Source organism: Chrysemys picta, chromosome 15 (assembly GCF_011386835.1).
Source record: "Chrysemys picta bellii isolate R12L10 chromosome 15, ASM1138683v2, whole genome shotgun sequence".
NCBI lineage: Eukaryota > Metazoa > Chordata > Testudines > Emydidae > Chrysemys > Chrysemys picta.
Genome location: NC_088805.1, coordinates 17172477 through 17184882, shown reverse-complemented (window position 1 = coordinate 17184882; position 12406 = coordinate 17172477). Strand labels below are relative to the sequence as shown.

The 12406-nt window shown below is 42.4% G+C and overlaps 1 protein-coding gene across 5 annotated transcripts in view; it reads right to left on the bottom strand.

Annotated features, from left to right (window-relative positions):
* Window positions 1-5414: 5414 nt before the first annotated feature.
* Window positions 5415-12406, bottom strand: part of LOC101939207 (septin-2) — a 109930-nt gene continuing 102938 nt past the window's right edge. For all 5 annotated transcript variants that reach the window (XM_065567979.1, XM_005281109.5, XM_065567980.1 and 2 more), the window contains exon 13: window positions 5415-6299. The gene's annotated coding sequence lies outside the window, so the exon portion shown is untranslated. The remainder of the gene's footprint in view (window positions 6300-12406) is intronic.

Sequence of the window (12406 nt, the reverse complement as noted above, 5' to 3'; positions counted from 1 at the left end):
TCGTGCAGCCCAGCCCAGCCCACAGCGCTCAGCCAATCAGCGCTCGGCCCTTCCGCCGCCAGCCCTCCCGCCCCCCAGCCTGCAGGGCCTGGGCTGCTGCTGCCCCCACAAGCGCGTTAAAAACGCACCCAGCAGCCACTATCTCCCCCCTCCCTCCGGGAGAGAGGCACCCGCCTACCCGCCCCCAGTTCACAAGCAGCAGTGTCGAGGGGTGGGTTGCTGCAGGGTGCACACTGGATGCTCTTTGCATCTCCCCCTTCCTGGGGCTGATTTAAATCTCATTTGCAAAGGAATTTTTTTTAAACTTGGACCAGGCATCTACTATTATTGGAACCATCCCAATATTATTCTGTATGCAACCATACCCTCTCCCCTCCAAAAAAACTGGGTCCTAATTTTTCACACTTGCTCTCTGGTCACCCTACTTCTGCTAGGCCTGTTAAATGTCACACCCCAAGGGTGGATAAGTTACACTCCACTTTCATGCAACCACCCACACACACACCCCTTTTCCTGTGTGAGTTACTCATTACATTAAAATAAAAAGATTGTTAGCTGAAATTATCAATGCTTGAGGCTCCCTGCTGTGGGACTATTAAAATTTAAGGGACATTGGAATCATTGATGAATTAAGATAAAAGGGAGCCCACTATTTCCAACTTTTGTGAGCCAGGCTGATTCAAAAAAGCATCGAAAGACTGCATTTGGAACGTTCAAGTCTCCACAATAAGTCATCCTCACTAAGGACCTTTACTAGGTTTCTTCTAATTGCCAACCATTAATACAGTTAGGTCATTTGAGAACTCTACTACCCTAGCAGATGTTACAATTTAACAGTGTTTTACTGTGCAAGGGCTACACATGGAAAAACACACTGGGTAAGGAAGAAAAGTAGACCCATTAATTTATAAGACACTAACCTTTTTAAGGCAAACTATGGTGATGGTCACAGTATAAGAACCAATTTAGAATAGAAAGACTATTCTTTTACCACACAAGGGTTTCCTGGTTGCTTTATGGACATACCTTTAACATAGCTTATCTTTTCCCACAGATTCTACAGCTGTGCAACCTTAGAGACAGGGCTAACACGATCCAATGGCTGGAAGTGAAAGCTAGACAAATTCAGACCATAAATAAAGCATAACTTTTTAACCATGATAATAATTAACTATTGAAACAATTTACCAAGCGTCAGGGTGGATTCGCTATCACTGCCAAATTTTAAAATCTGGATTGGATGTTTTTCTGAACGACATGCTCTAAGAATTATTTTGGGTTAATTCTATGGCTCGTATTACATAGGTGGTCAGATTTGATCATTGGTTCCCAACCTGCAGCCTGAGGGCTGCTTGCAGCCCAATCAGCACACAGCCGCGGCCCATGTGACAACTTCAGGGCCATATAGGTAGTATATATATTATGTGGATGCAGCCCAGATAACACAGAGAGCTGCATATGCAGCCCACAATGGTAAATAGGTTGAGAACCACTGAACTAGATGATCACAATGGGTGTGTCTGGCCTTAGAACCTATGGATCTATGAAAGCATTGCCTTCATGAGGATTTTTTCACATTTAAAGTTTTTAATTGACCCATTCATTTTATAAATCTTTTATTATGCAGAGACCCAGTCAGGTCAGAGCCCTATTGTGCTATGTACTGTAGAGACATGAGTAAAGACAGTCCCTGCGCCAAAGAACCTACAGTCTTGTAAATTCATTCCTTTAGCAAAGTGAGGAGTTTACACAGATTAATTATCTTGTTGCTGGAACCTTAACTTTTGCATTTCCTGACAGTGATTTTAACTGTGCTACCTTACCATTGCGTTAATGCAGCCTTTGAAGTGTAATGTTAATGACTGGTAAAGGAAGTGTTAGTACCAACATGAAAACTTTGTTTAATATAACTGATCCTGCAAACACTTCCGCCCATGCTTAACTTTAGGTACATGACTGCTCCCATTGAAGTCACTGGGACACATCTGCATAAAGTTATGTCCAGGTGTAAGTATTTGCAGGATCAGAGCCTATGACATGCAGTACAGTTGTCAATAACCCATTGCAGGAAACCGTTAATAATGAGCAGAACCACAGAAATTAGAGAGGGGAAACCCCATTGAGATGACTCTTTTTAACTGGATCAATTAGAAAATACATGCTCTGCGATTTAACATATTACCTCAAGATACAATAGGAGTCAAGCTTTCCCCCCCCTACAAAAACACCGTACAGAGTAGCAATTTGCCATGTTTCCATTACTCCACTTTCAGAGGTGGTATCATGATTGAAAACTCTGCCAATTGAAATGCAGTGTTTTAAAGGGAGACAGGCCTGTCATATCATGAGCCTAGATGAATTCAAAACCCTCTACAGGCAAGCAGAACTAGACTGTAATTTATGGACAATACTAGAGAGTTATTATACAGCATATGAATGGTAAGGGGCACATATGGGAATCTCCGGAGACCTGATTTCTAAGGAAGCAGTTCTCATCCAAGCCACAGTACCAGTGAAGAAAAAAAAATCAGTACCCGAAAATCTAATAGCAGCCAAGAGCTATTACCTATGGGGTACTTTAAGATTACTAACTCCCTCACAAAAGAGTACAGAGCGAGTTCAGACCAGCTATTGATACACAAGCTGTGTATAGAAGCAGGATACGTTTATGTACAGCTCAATCAGTTTTCCCATTGTTGAAGCCTACCTTTAGATATGTGGCCTTCCTCTTTGTGTATTATAATACATGATTCTTGGGCACAATACACAAGAGTTTTGCATAGTAATAGATGTACTTGAAATAATAATTACATAGATGTTCCATATGTTGGACCAAACCTGGCACACATACTATAGCAGTGGCTTTTCAAGTTCTTGTTGTGGCCATTACTTCAGCTATTCTGTCATCTCTCCCCACCCCAAATCCAAACACAGAAAGACTTGTAAAGTTGGAGGTTGGCCATCTTAGGCATGTGTTTTAAAAACCCCTATGAAATCATCCCAAATTCATTTTCATTCATTGATTCAACCATCAGAAAAATCTTTCAAAGTACAGTAATTGTTTCCATATTTGCTCCTTTAGGGACGCTAGACAACCACAAGCCATTAGTCTTCACCACACAGCAAAAGGCACCAACAATCCAATCATCAGCTTCATAAATTGTTAGTCTGCCACAGAATTTTAAATGCAATGCAGATTGAACAGATTGTAATCACGCTCTCCCAGATCCTGCTAAAGATAGCCATTAAAACAGTCATATGTAGGCTTTTTATCCCATAATACTAGAAAGCTTCACATCTGCTCTGATAACACCTATGTGGAGTGCACAAAGGAAAATGGACTTGTCATTCAGTGCTTGACACTAATGCTGCCCTGCCAGGAGTGACAGCATAGTGGAAAAACAGGATCAAAACCTGCCGCTCAAGAAAGCTACTATGACAGGCATCTTGCAACAACAAACATTGGTTTAATGAATATATGTTCCTCTTGATAAACTGTGAGGGTTTGAATAAAGGCAAACTTCTAAATGTAGTTGAAGAATCACTTTAGATGTTGCCAGGGAAGAGAGAAATCATACTAAAATGAAACAATACTTCAAATTATTATGAATTTGAACACTGAAGGCATTCTACTAAAGGTCATCAGGCATGGGATGGAGCATCATTGGACCCTTATTCAAGTGTATTCCCATTTCTTAAAATGGAGTATCCCTGATGAGACTCCAAAAATGATACAGTCAGAAGCATCAGCCACTAATTATTTGCTTATGAAGTTTGTTCAGTTGGAGTTCCCACCCAAAAAGCAAAGTTGTGACTGATTATTTTGGATGCCTCAATTTTTGGTTGCCCAAATTAAAACAGGAGAGGCCTGATTTTTCAGAAGGAGGGTGCTCGCCGCTTCCTGGAAAATCAGGCCTTTTAAAAATATATCTATTTGGGCACCCAAATATCACGAGATGCTTCTGGAAGTCTGGCCTCCATTTGCTCTGACAGAGACACCTTTCATATTACCTCCCATGGCATGCAGCTATCCTTAGATTAGAAGTGAAGGCCTTAGTAGTCTCCTGATTTCCATGAGCACAAATAGGTGGTGTAGCAACTTAGGATAGTTGTAGAACATACAGTGTTGCAGTAGCACTTTAGAAATATGACAAATACGAAGAATCCATAGGTTCACCTAGCTGAATGTTCATCCCCTCAACTTGTCAGAGACAAGTTTACAGTAAAACCCCCTGTACTTGGGATCTCAGTAGACAGGTCTAGAATTCCAATTAGAGAGTTTTTAACACCTCTGAGAAGATTTGATGAAATAATAGAATTATGAATAAATACAGGAACAAGTCATTCACGGCATTTCTCCTTTTATCTTCACTTTGGCAGCTTCTCTATTAACACTGGAGTTTACAATTTCCCGGTTTAACATTGCTTAATACAGCCAAAATACACATCCCCATGAAACAAATTGTTTGCCAACACCATCCTGATAAAACAGTAGTCATTGCCATTCACTAGCATTAGAGTAAATCAATTTCCCGAGAGATGTCCCAGTTAAGCACAGAACACTTCCCTGTATTAAATGGTCTACATGCCACATTTACTACACACGCTCCTGTGTGTGCACACAGGATTACAAGAAGTGCAAGTGAAGACCATACATTCGATAAACACAAACGAAATCACAACACTCACTTGTTCATAACAAGGTCTGGGGGCAGATTTTCAAAGGTATTTAGGCCTGTAAAGGTGCAGATAAGCTGGATTTTCAAAAACAGGGCCGGCTCTGGCTTTTTTGCCGCCCCAGGCAAAAAAGCTGCCGGCCGTCCCCCGTCCCCCCCCGCGGGGGGGGGGGGGGGTAGGGCGGCCGGAACCCCGGGGGGAGGGGGCTCCGCTCTCCCCCCGGCAGCCGGGGGGAGGAGGGCCGGAGCCCTGGGAGGAGGGCGGTGAGCCCCAGCGGGGGCTCCGCTCTCCCCCCGGCGGCCAGAGCGCAGGGGGCAGGGCAGCGAGAGGGCAGCGAGCCCCAGCTAGGGCTCGCCGCTCTCCCCCCGGCGGCCGGGGGGAGGGCGCCGGAGGAGAGGGCGGCGAGCCCGGCCGTGGCCCCGCTCTCCCCGGGGGCCGGAGCGCCACGCCGCCCCCCTCCAGGTGCCGCCCCAAGCACAAGCTTGGTGGGCTGGTGCCTGGAGCCGGCCCTGTTCAAAAACACCTAAGTAGGTTGGGCGCTGAACTCCCATTGAAATCAGGTTCTAAAACCAATTTCAGCTAAATTGGTGTAACTTGTGTGTTTAGACAAGCCCTAAGAAAAAGGCTCCATCTCCATGATAAATACATGAGTCCCTAAAAAAAAAAAAGAATACTGTACATTTCTTTGGTTATTAAATTGTACAGGTGATTTAAAATTAAAGGATAACACGTGCAACTTTTTTTCCATGTTCATTCAGTTTATTATAAAACTCCAAGGGAAGTTAGTGTCATGATATATAAAAAGTTCAGTACATGCCATCATTCAGTTGGCTGAAGGATAAAAATGCCTTTGACAGAAATTTTTGCAAGTAATATTTGAGAACTGAAGACAAGTCTTCATAGGCATCCATGAAAGATATTTGGCATGCAGGGTGAATACATGATTTAAGGCACAATGGTTTAGGAAACTCAGCTTCTCTATCACCTCTGGTGTAGCATTAACATTTTGTACCCTTTGTTTTTCGTTATGCAAATACAAACCACCAGCGATGATGCTACCACAGTAAACAAAAGCACAACCTACAGAGTCAGTCTTTTTTTTAATATTATATATGAGAAGTTATGAATAAACTACTAACAAGTTATATAATGCTTCCACTAAGACAAAGCAAATGAAAACTAGGATGCTGTGCAATCACACACATTTACTGTAAACTGTTCACAAGATTTTTTTAGTATTTATCACAAAATTGTCAAGAATAACCTAGCTGAAATGTGATACATCATATTAAACCCACTCACAATGACTAGAACAAACAGCGTGGTGTACTAGTTTTTGTATAAAAGGATACAGAAAGGATAATAAACCCACATTATAAGCATGAGGACATAATTACCAAGAGGATAAAAAAAAGATATCGATAACATGATTAAGGTTGGATATATAAAAAAAATATTGTTTCACAACACAATCTTCAAGACGTTTTCCACCCCCCAAGGTCTTGCTTTTTCCCCCAAGGTCTTGCCGCATCCAGCATCAAATCTGAGTGTTGTTACTGGTGTTCAATAGCATCATCAAACAGAATAAAGCACTGATCCATTTTTAGGAGAACCGTGTATCACTATGAATGAAAAAGAAAACAGTTTATTATGGAAAACAATAAAAGAATAACTCATCAATGACAAAGTTGTTTTACTTTTGAATCACTCATCACAGCAAAGAGTATAACATAAAATCACAGAATCATAAGACTGGAAGGGACCTTGAGAGGTCATCTAGTCCAGTCCCTTGCACTCATGGCAGGACTAAGTATTATCTAGACCATCCCTGATAGGTGTTTGTCCAATCTGCTCTTAAATATCTCCAATGATGAAAATTCCACAACCACCATAGGCAATTTATTCCAGTGCTTAACGACTCTGACAGTTAGGAAGTTTTTCCTAATGTCCAACCTAAACCGCCCTTGCTGCAATTTAAGCCCATTGCTTCTTGTCCTATCCTAAGTGATTAAGAAAAATAATTTTCTCCCTCCTGCTTGTAACAACCTTTTACATACTTGAAAAAGTATGTCCCCCTCAGTCTTCTCTTTCCCAGACTAAACAAATCCAATTTTTTCAGTCTTCCCTGAGTCATGTTTTCTAGCCCTTTCATCATTTTTGTTGCTCTTCTCTGGACTCTCTCCAATTTGTCCACATCCTTCCTGAAATTTGGCACCCAGAACGTGGACACAGTACTCCAGTTGAGGCCTAATCAGCGCAGAGTAGAGCGGAAGAATTACTTCTCGTGTCTTGCTTACAACACTCCCATTAATACATCCCAGAATGATGTTCGCTTTTTTTGCAATAGCGTCACACTGTTGACCCATATTTAGCTCGTGGTCCACTATGACTCCCAGCTCCCTTTCCGCAATACTCCTTCCTAGGCAGTCATTTCCCATTTTGTGTGTGTGCAACTGATTGTTCCTTCCTAAATGGAGTACTTCACATTTGTCCTTATTGAATTTCATCCTATTTACTTCAGACCATTTCTCGTTTGTCCAGATCATTTTGAATTTTAATCCTATCCTCCAAAGCATTTGCAACCCCTCCCAGTTTGGTATCATCCGCAAATTTTATATGTGTACTCTCTACGCCATTATCTAAATCATTGATGAACATAGTCCCTGGGACCAAAACCCTTATGTTTCCACGCAACGTGGACCTAAGTCAGCGCTGGAGTGAACAAGAGTAACTCACTGAAGTTAGTGGGTATCATGTCCACTTACTCCTGGGATGAGTTTGGCCCCAAATCTCTAATGGATTCAAATCTCTAATAAGAGCAGAGGAAGGAGACTATTTTTAGTTGTTACATGTATTTTCTCACATGCCCATATACTCTTCAGTCTGAGAGAAGGCAAGGGCCATGGTGTGGCTCAGCTGATCAGTGCTGAATGTAAGAAGTTTGTCTCATCCTGAAGGACAATCAGTCTGTTAAGCAGCAATGTACAATTTTATTTCTGTCAAGGAAAATAAATGCAAAGATTCCATCTAATTAAGGCTAAATGGAAATGAGCTTTGTGTTATCAAAGCTGTCTCTTATAATACTGCCTAAGCTTAGCAAGAAAATGGCTAGATTGTTCTGAGAATTCACCCAAAGGCACTCAGAGTTAAATCAAGAGATACTGGCCTACAATTTCAAAAATAACTAGTGATTTTGGGTGCCTCCAGTTTTGGATGACCCAGCATGTAATACATTGAAAGGGCTTGATTTTCAGAGGATGGATGCTCAGCACTTTCTGAAAATCAGGCTCCTTTAAAAGATATCTCAAGCTGGACACTCAAATTCAGTAGGCCGCTGGTCCGGAATATTCTAGGAAACACTGCAGTTATCATCTCAAGTAAAAACACACAGAGTAAGGTATAACTTCATTTATCCAGATTAGGGTTCCCAGTGACAATTACACTGTGGAAAAAAAGCTTTAACAAAAACTAGAAGGTAGTCAAGGTCCTATGCTCTTTGTGGTTCTCACAATGCAGATTTTCTGCAGCATGCCAATCATCTAATATATTAAACTCATTTCACGTAATAAACAACCGAATAAGCGAGCCATCACTGAAGCTCTAAATAAGTCTGAGTCCATGGGCAGCTGACTGTAAACACAGGCTATTATGCTACATTTGTTCAACTAGGAAATAAATTGTAAACTTTTGCAGCTGCATGGCTGTCTGGCAGGTGTAAGAGAAATGTGTCCATCAACAATCCCAAAAGCCAACAGTATTTGGGGTTGCAGATTCATGAAAAAAGCTGGAGTTTCAAATAAAAAAATAGATCTGTTTATTTTGCACAATTATGTGCACTAAAATTGCTAATATTTATAGCAACCTGATCTTCGCTGTTCATTTTACAAGCTTCACTTAGAGAAAGTCAGAATTCACCATGCTCTCTTTATATGGATTCACTTCACTAGTGTTTCCTACCTTCTCCCATGGAGAAACTACATTTTGTTCTTGGGATCCACTGTATCTTCACCGTTCCTTTTATAAATTTATATTACTAGTTTTGCAATACTTATCAAAAGTAATAGTGTCAACCATATTTCCCTGAATTTGACCCAATAGTCCATAGATAACTTTCATACCTGTATCTGCAACACAAGTTCATATCATTATTTAAATATAGTTACACTATATTTTTCTAGCATTGTGCCATTAAAACAAAGCCTCCCTACTTCCTAGCAAATTTTAGCTAGCAGATTGCTTGGTAACCTCTAGTGTGCGCCCATACAAACACTTATGTTCTGATTAACTTACCATTTCATGACTGGAATTTAGCCACCATACACAAGTTAACACCCCTAAACTTTTCACAAAAGTTCCATGAGATTTGTAATTACCAGGTTTTAAGTCTGATCTGAAATACAGCACACACCCACCAACACAAGGCGACACTGACTAAATGCTTCTCACATGTAGAAGCCACTTTGGGAAGAAGGCATTTGGGGAATCAGCAAAGAACTACTTATCTTTTTTGGTGGTTAATCCATTTACTCCTGGGAGAATTCTGCACCACTGCGCACATGCAGAATTTATGTCCCCTGCAGATTTCTTTGCTTCCCCACAAAAAAATGACTCTCTGACAGGGAAGCAAAGGGAAGTCACAAGAGCGGTCATGTGACCCTTCCCAGCAGTATGTTCTGGGTCCCCAGGGCAGCCGGAAGAGAGGTAAATCACTGTGGGGCAGGAGGCGGGACTGGGGAAGACCCGGCTGGTGGCTCCTACCCTGCGCAAGGCTCAGCTGCTAGTCCCAGCTCGGCTGGGGAGGACGGGACTTCCTATTCCCTTGCATGACATCTGAGGCAGGGTCAGACCCACCCCGAGATTTCTCCCCCAGCTGCAGGAAGCTCTGCAAACCCGTCCTCTCTCTCCCCCCCCCCCCCCCCGCCATCCTGCTTCCTGCACCCATTGCTCCTCAGCTGCAGAGGGAGGGATCCCTGTATAGGGAGCTGCTCCCCCATCCACCCAATCCCCGTAGATCCAGTCCCCCTCATACCCAGACCCTCCCACTAAGCCTCACACCCCCCGCACTCAGAACCCCCCACCAATGAGCCCCACTCCCCCTTCACCTGGACCACCACAACGAGCCACCCAGATTCCCACCCCACTGAGCCAAAGCCAGCTGCACCTGGAGCCCCACCCAGCTGAGCCCCACGCCCCCAGCACTGAGCCACCCACACCCAGACCCCCCCTGCCAGCTCTATCCCCCCCCAGACTCCCCCTGCTGAGTCCCAACCACCTTCACCTGGACCCCCTGAAGAGTCTCATTACCATTGCACCCAGAACCCCCCAACAAGCCACTGTGCATCCAAATCCCCCTCGCACCCGGATCCCGCACTGAGCCACCTGCATCCAGATTGCCCCACACACAATCCTCTCAACCCACATCTGGATCCCTCCACACTAAGCCCCTCCACACTTGGATCCTGCCTTGCTGAGCCTGCCTGCCCACACGGAGGGGCAGGGCCCTGGGGTGTTTCTGGGGCAGGCCCGGTCCTTGCGCTGTATCAGGGCTGGGTGCAGCCTCACTGCTGAGTCCATGTCTGTGGGGGGTGAGGAGGAGGGAGACAGAGAGCTGCACAGTGATCTCCCACCTCTGTGCAGCCAGTGGCCTATGCGCCCCAATACCATGCTGGAGCCTCCACATTTATTTGACAAATAAAATTTGCAGAATTTTAAAATATTGTGCGTATAATTATTTTTTTGGGGGCGGGGGGGGGGACGGGGACGCCTCTGAATTTATTTTTTGGTGCAGAATGCCCTCAGAAGTAACCCATTCAAGTGCTGCCATAGCCAGAATGTTATGCTATATGATAAGATTACAGCATGAGGCAATAAGCTTTTAGGACATTTTCCGAATGTATTGCCACAACAGCTTATACACGATGTCAGCCCTAAGAAAGGGAATCTTTTTAAAGTTTGAGCCTACAAACCAACCTGAAATATTTCACCGAAGGCAAAGTAAGGAGCTAATATCATGTGGTTCATCAAGAATTTCTCCCCACAATTCCCTTCAGGGACAACCACAGTGTGCGACAGCTAGGAAGGCATTCTTCCCCACATACAGTTCAGTTTTCTGTTGATTTTTTTTTTCCTTTTTACTCCTAAGGTGAGAAGTGTGCTTTTATAAGCAAAGCCCTTTCCCTCTCAACACCCAAATTGCCTTTTCTTCAAATGCCATATATTCTATGGTATAAATACAGCATTCGTATCACTCAGCCATTAGCAGTAGAACCGATAGATCCATCTTTTTTTGAAAGGTTGTGAATTAGGATTTAATCATACAGTGACTCTGTATTAGGATGCACTGTATTAGGAAAACTTTGTTGCAATTCTGAAAAAGTACTTGCTTCCATACTTGGCATTTCACTAGCCAGTTTTCACTCATTCCTGCTCCTCTCCTCCTCCCTCTCCTTCCCCCCCATATATTTTGAGAGACGTTCCTGTTCTTTCAGATATCCTTAGTTGACTTCTCTGCTTCAAATTAGTTTCATTTCATCTTCCCTTCTGTTGATCAGCAGCATTTTTTTCCTTCTCCTTATTAAATTTCATTTGCCAGGTGTATGTCAAGTTCCAAACTGGTTCAGATACCTTTGAACTTCTTTTATTATGTTTTTTCAGTTCATTTGCTTATAGCTGGTTTACCCATCGAAGTCACCTATGGAGAGCAATGAGCTCTGGAACTACAATCCATGTCCCTCCAAAAACACTTAATTAACAAAACAAAAAAACCCTGTTTAAAAGCGTTTATTAACCCACAATTTTGCTCCAACTCCTAGTTGTCATTTTAAAAACTTGACAGGTTTTCAAAAATTATTTCACAGGCTTGCTTGATACTCATGGAATTCAAGTTGTAATTGTCTTCTCTCTATCCTGCCACACTCCATGTATTTAACCAGCTGTGCTAAAAGCAGCGCTGTCTACTAGAGGAAAAAGTAATACTGGAATATGCTTACAATGTTTCATCACAGGATAGTTGAGCCTCTTATTTCAGAAGGAGTAAGTAGGGTCAACAGGAGGCACCATTCCACTTGCCTGAGTTAGGAAAGAACGTGACTACTCCTTTTAGAGGTCTATTTCTAGGTGTACTCACACGATTAACTCAAAAAAATTAATCACAAATAATCGCAGTTTTAAGTTAATCAATTTATTAACTACTTTTGGATGTTTTTCTACATTTTCAAATATATTGATTTCAATTACAACACAGAATACAAAGTGTACACTGCTCACTTTATATATATTTTTATTACAAATATTTACACTGTAAAAGTGATAAAAGAAACAGTATTTTTCAATTCTCCTCATACAAGTACTGTAGTGCAATCTCTATTGTGGAAGTGCAACTTACAAATTTAGATTTTTTTTTGTTACGTGACTGCACTCAGAAACAAAACAATGCAAAACTTTAGAGCCTACAAGTCCATTCAGTTCTACTTCTCGTTCAGCCAATTGCTAAGACAAACAAGTTTGTTTACATTTAGGGGGGTTAATGCTGCCAACTTCTTATTTACAATGTCACCAGAAAGTGGAAACAGGCATTCGCATGGGACTTTTGTAGCTGGCATTGCAAGGTATCTACATGCCAGATATGCTAAACATTCATATGCCCCTTCATGCTTCGGCCACTCATTCCAGAGGACACGCTTCCAGGCTGATGACGCTCATTAAAAAAATAATGCGTTAATTAAATTTG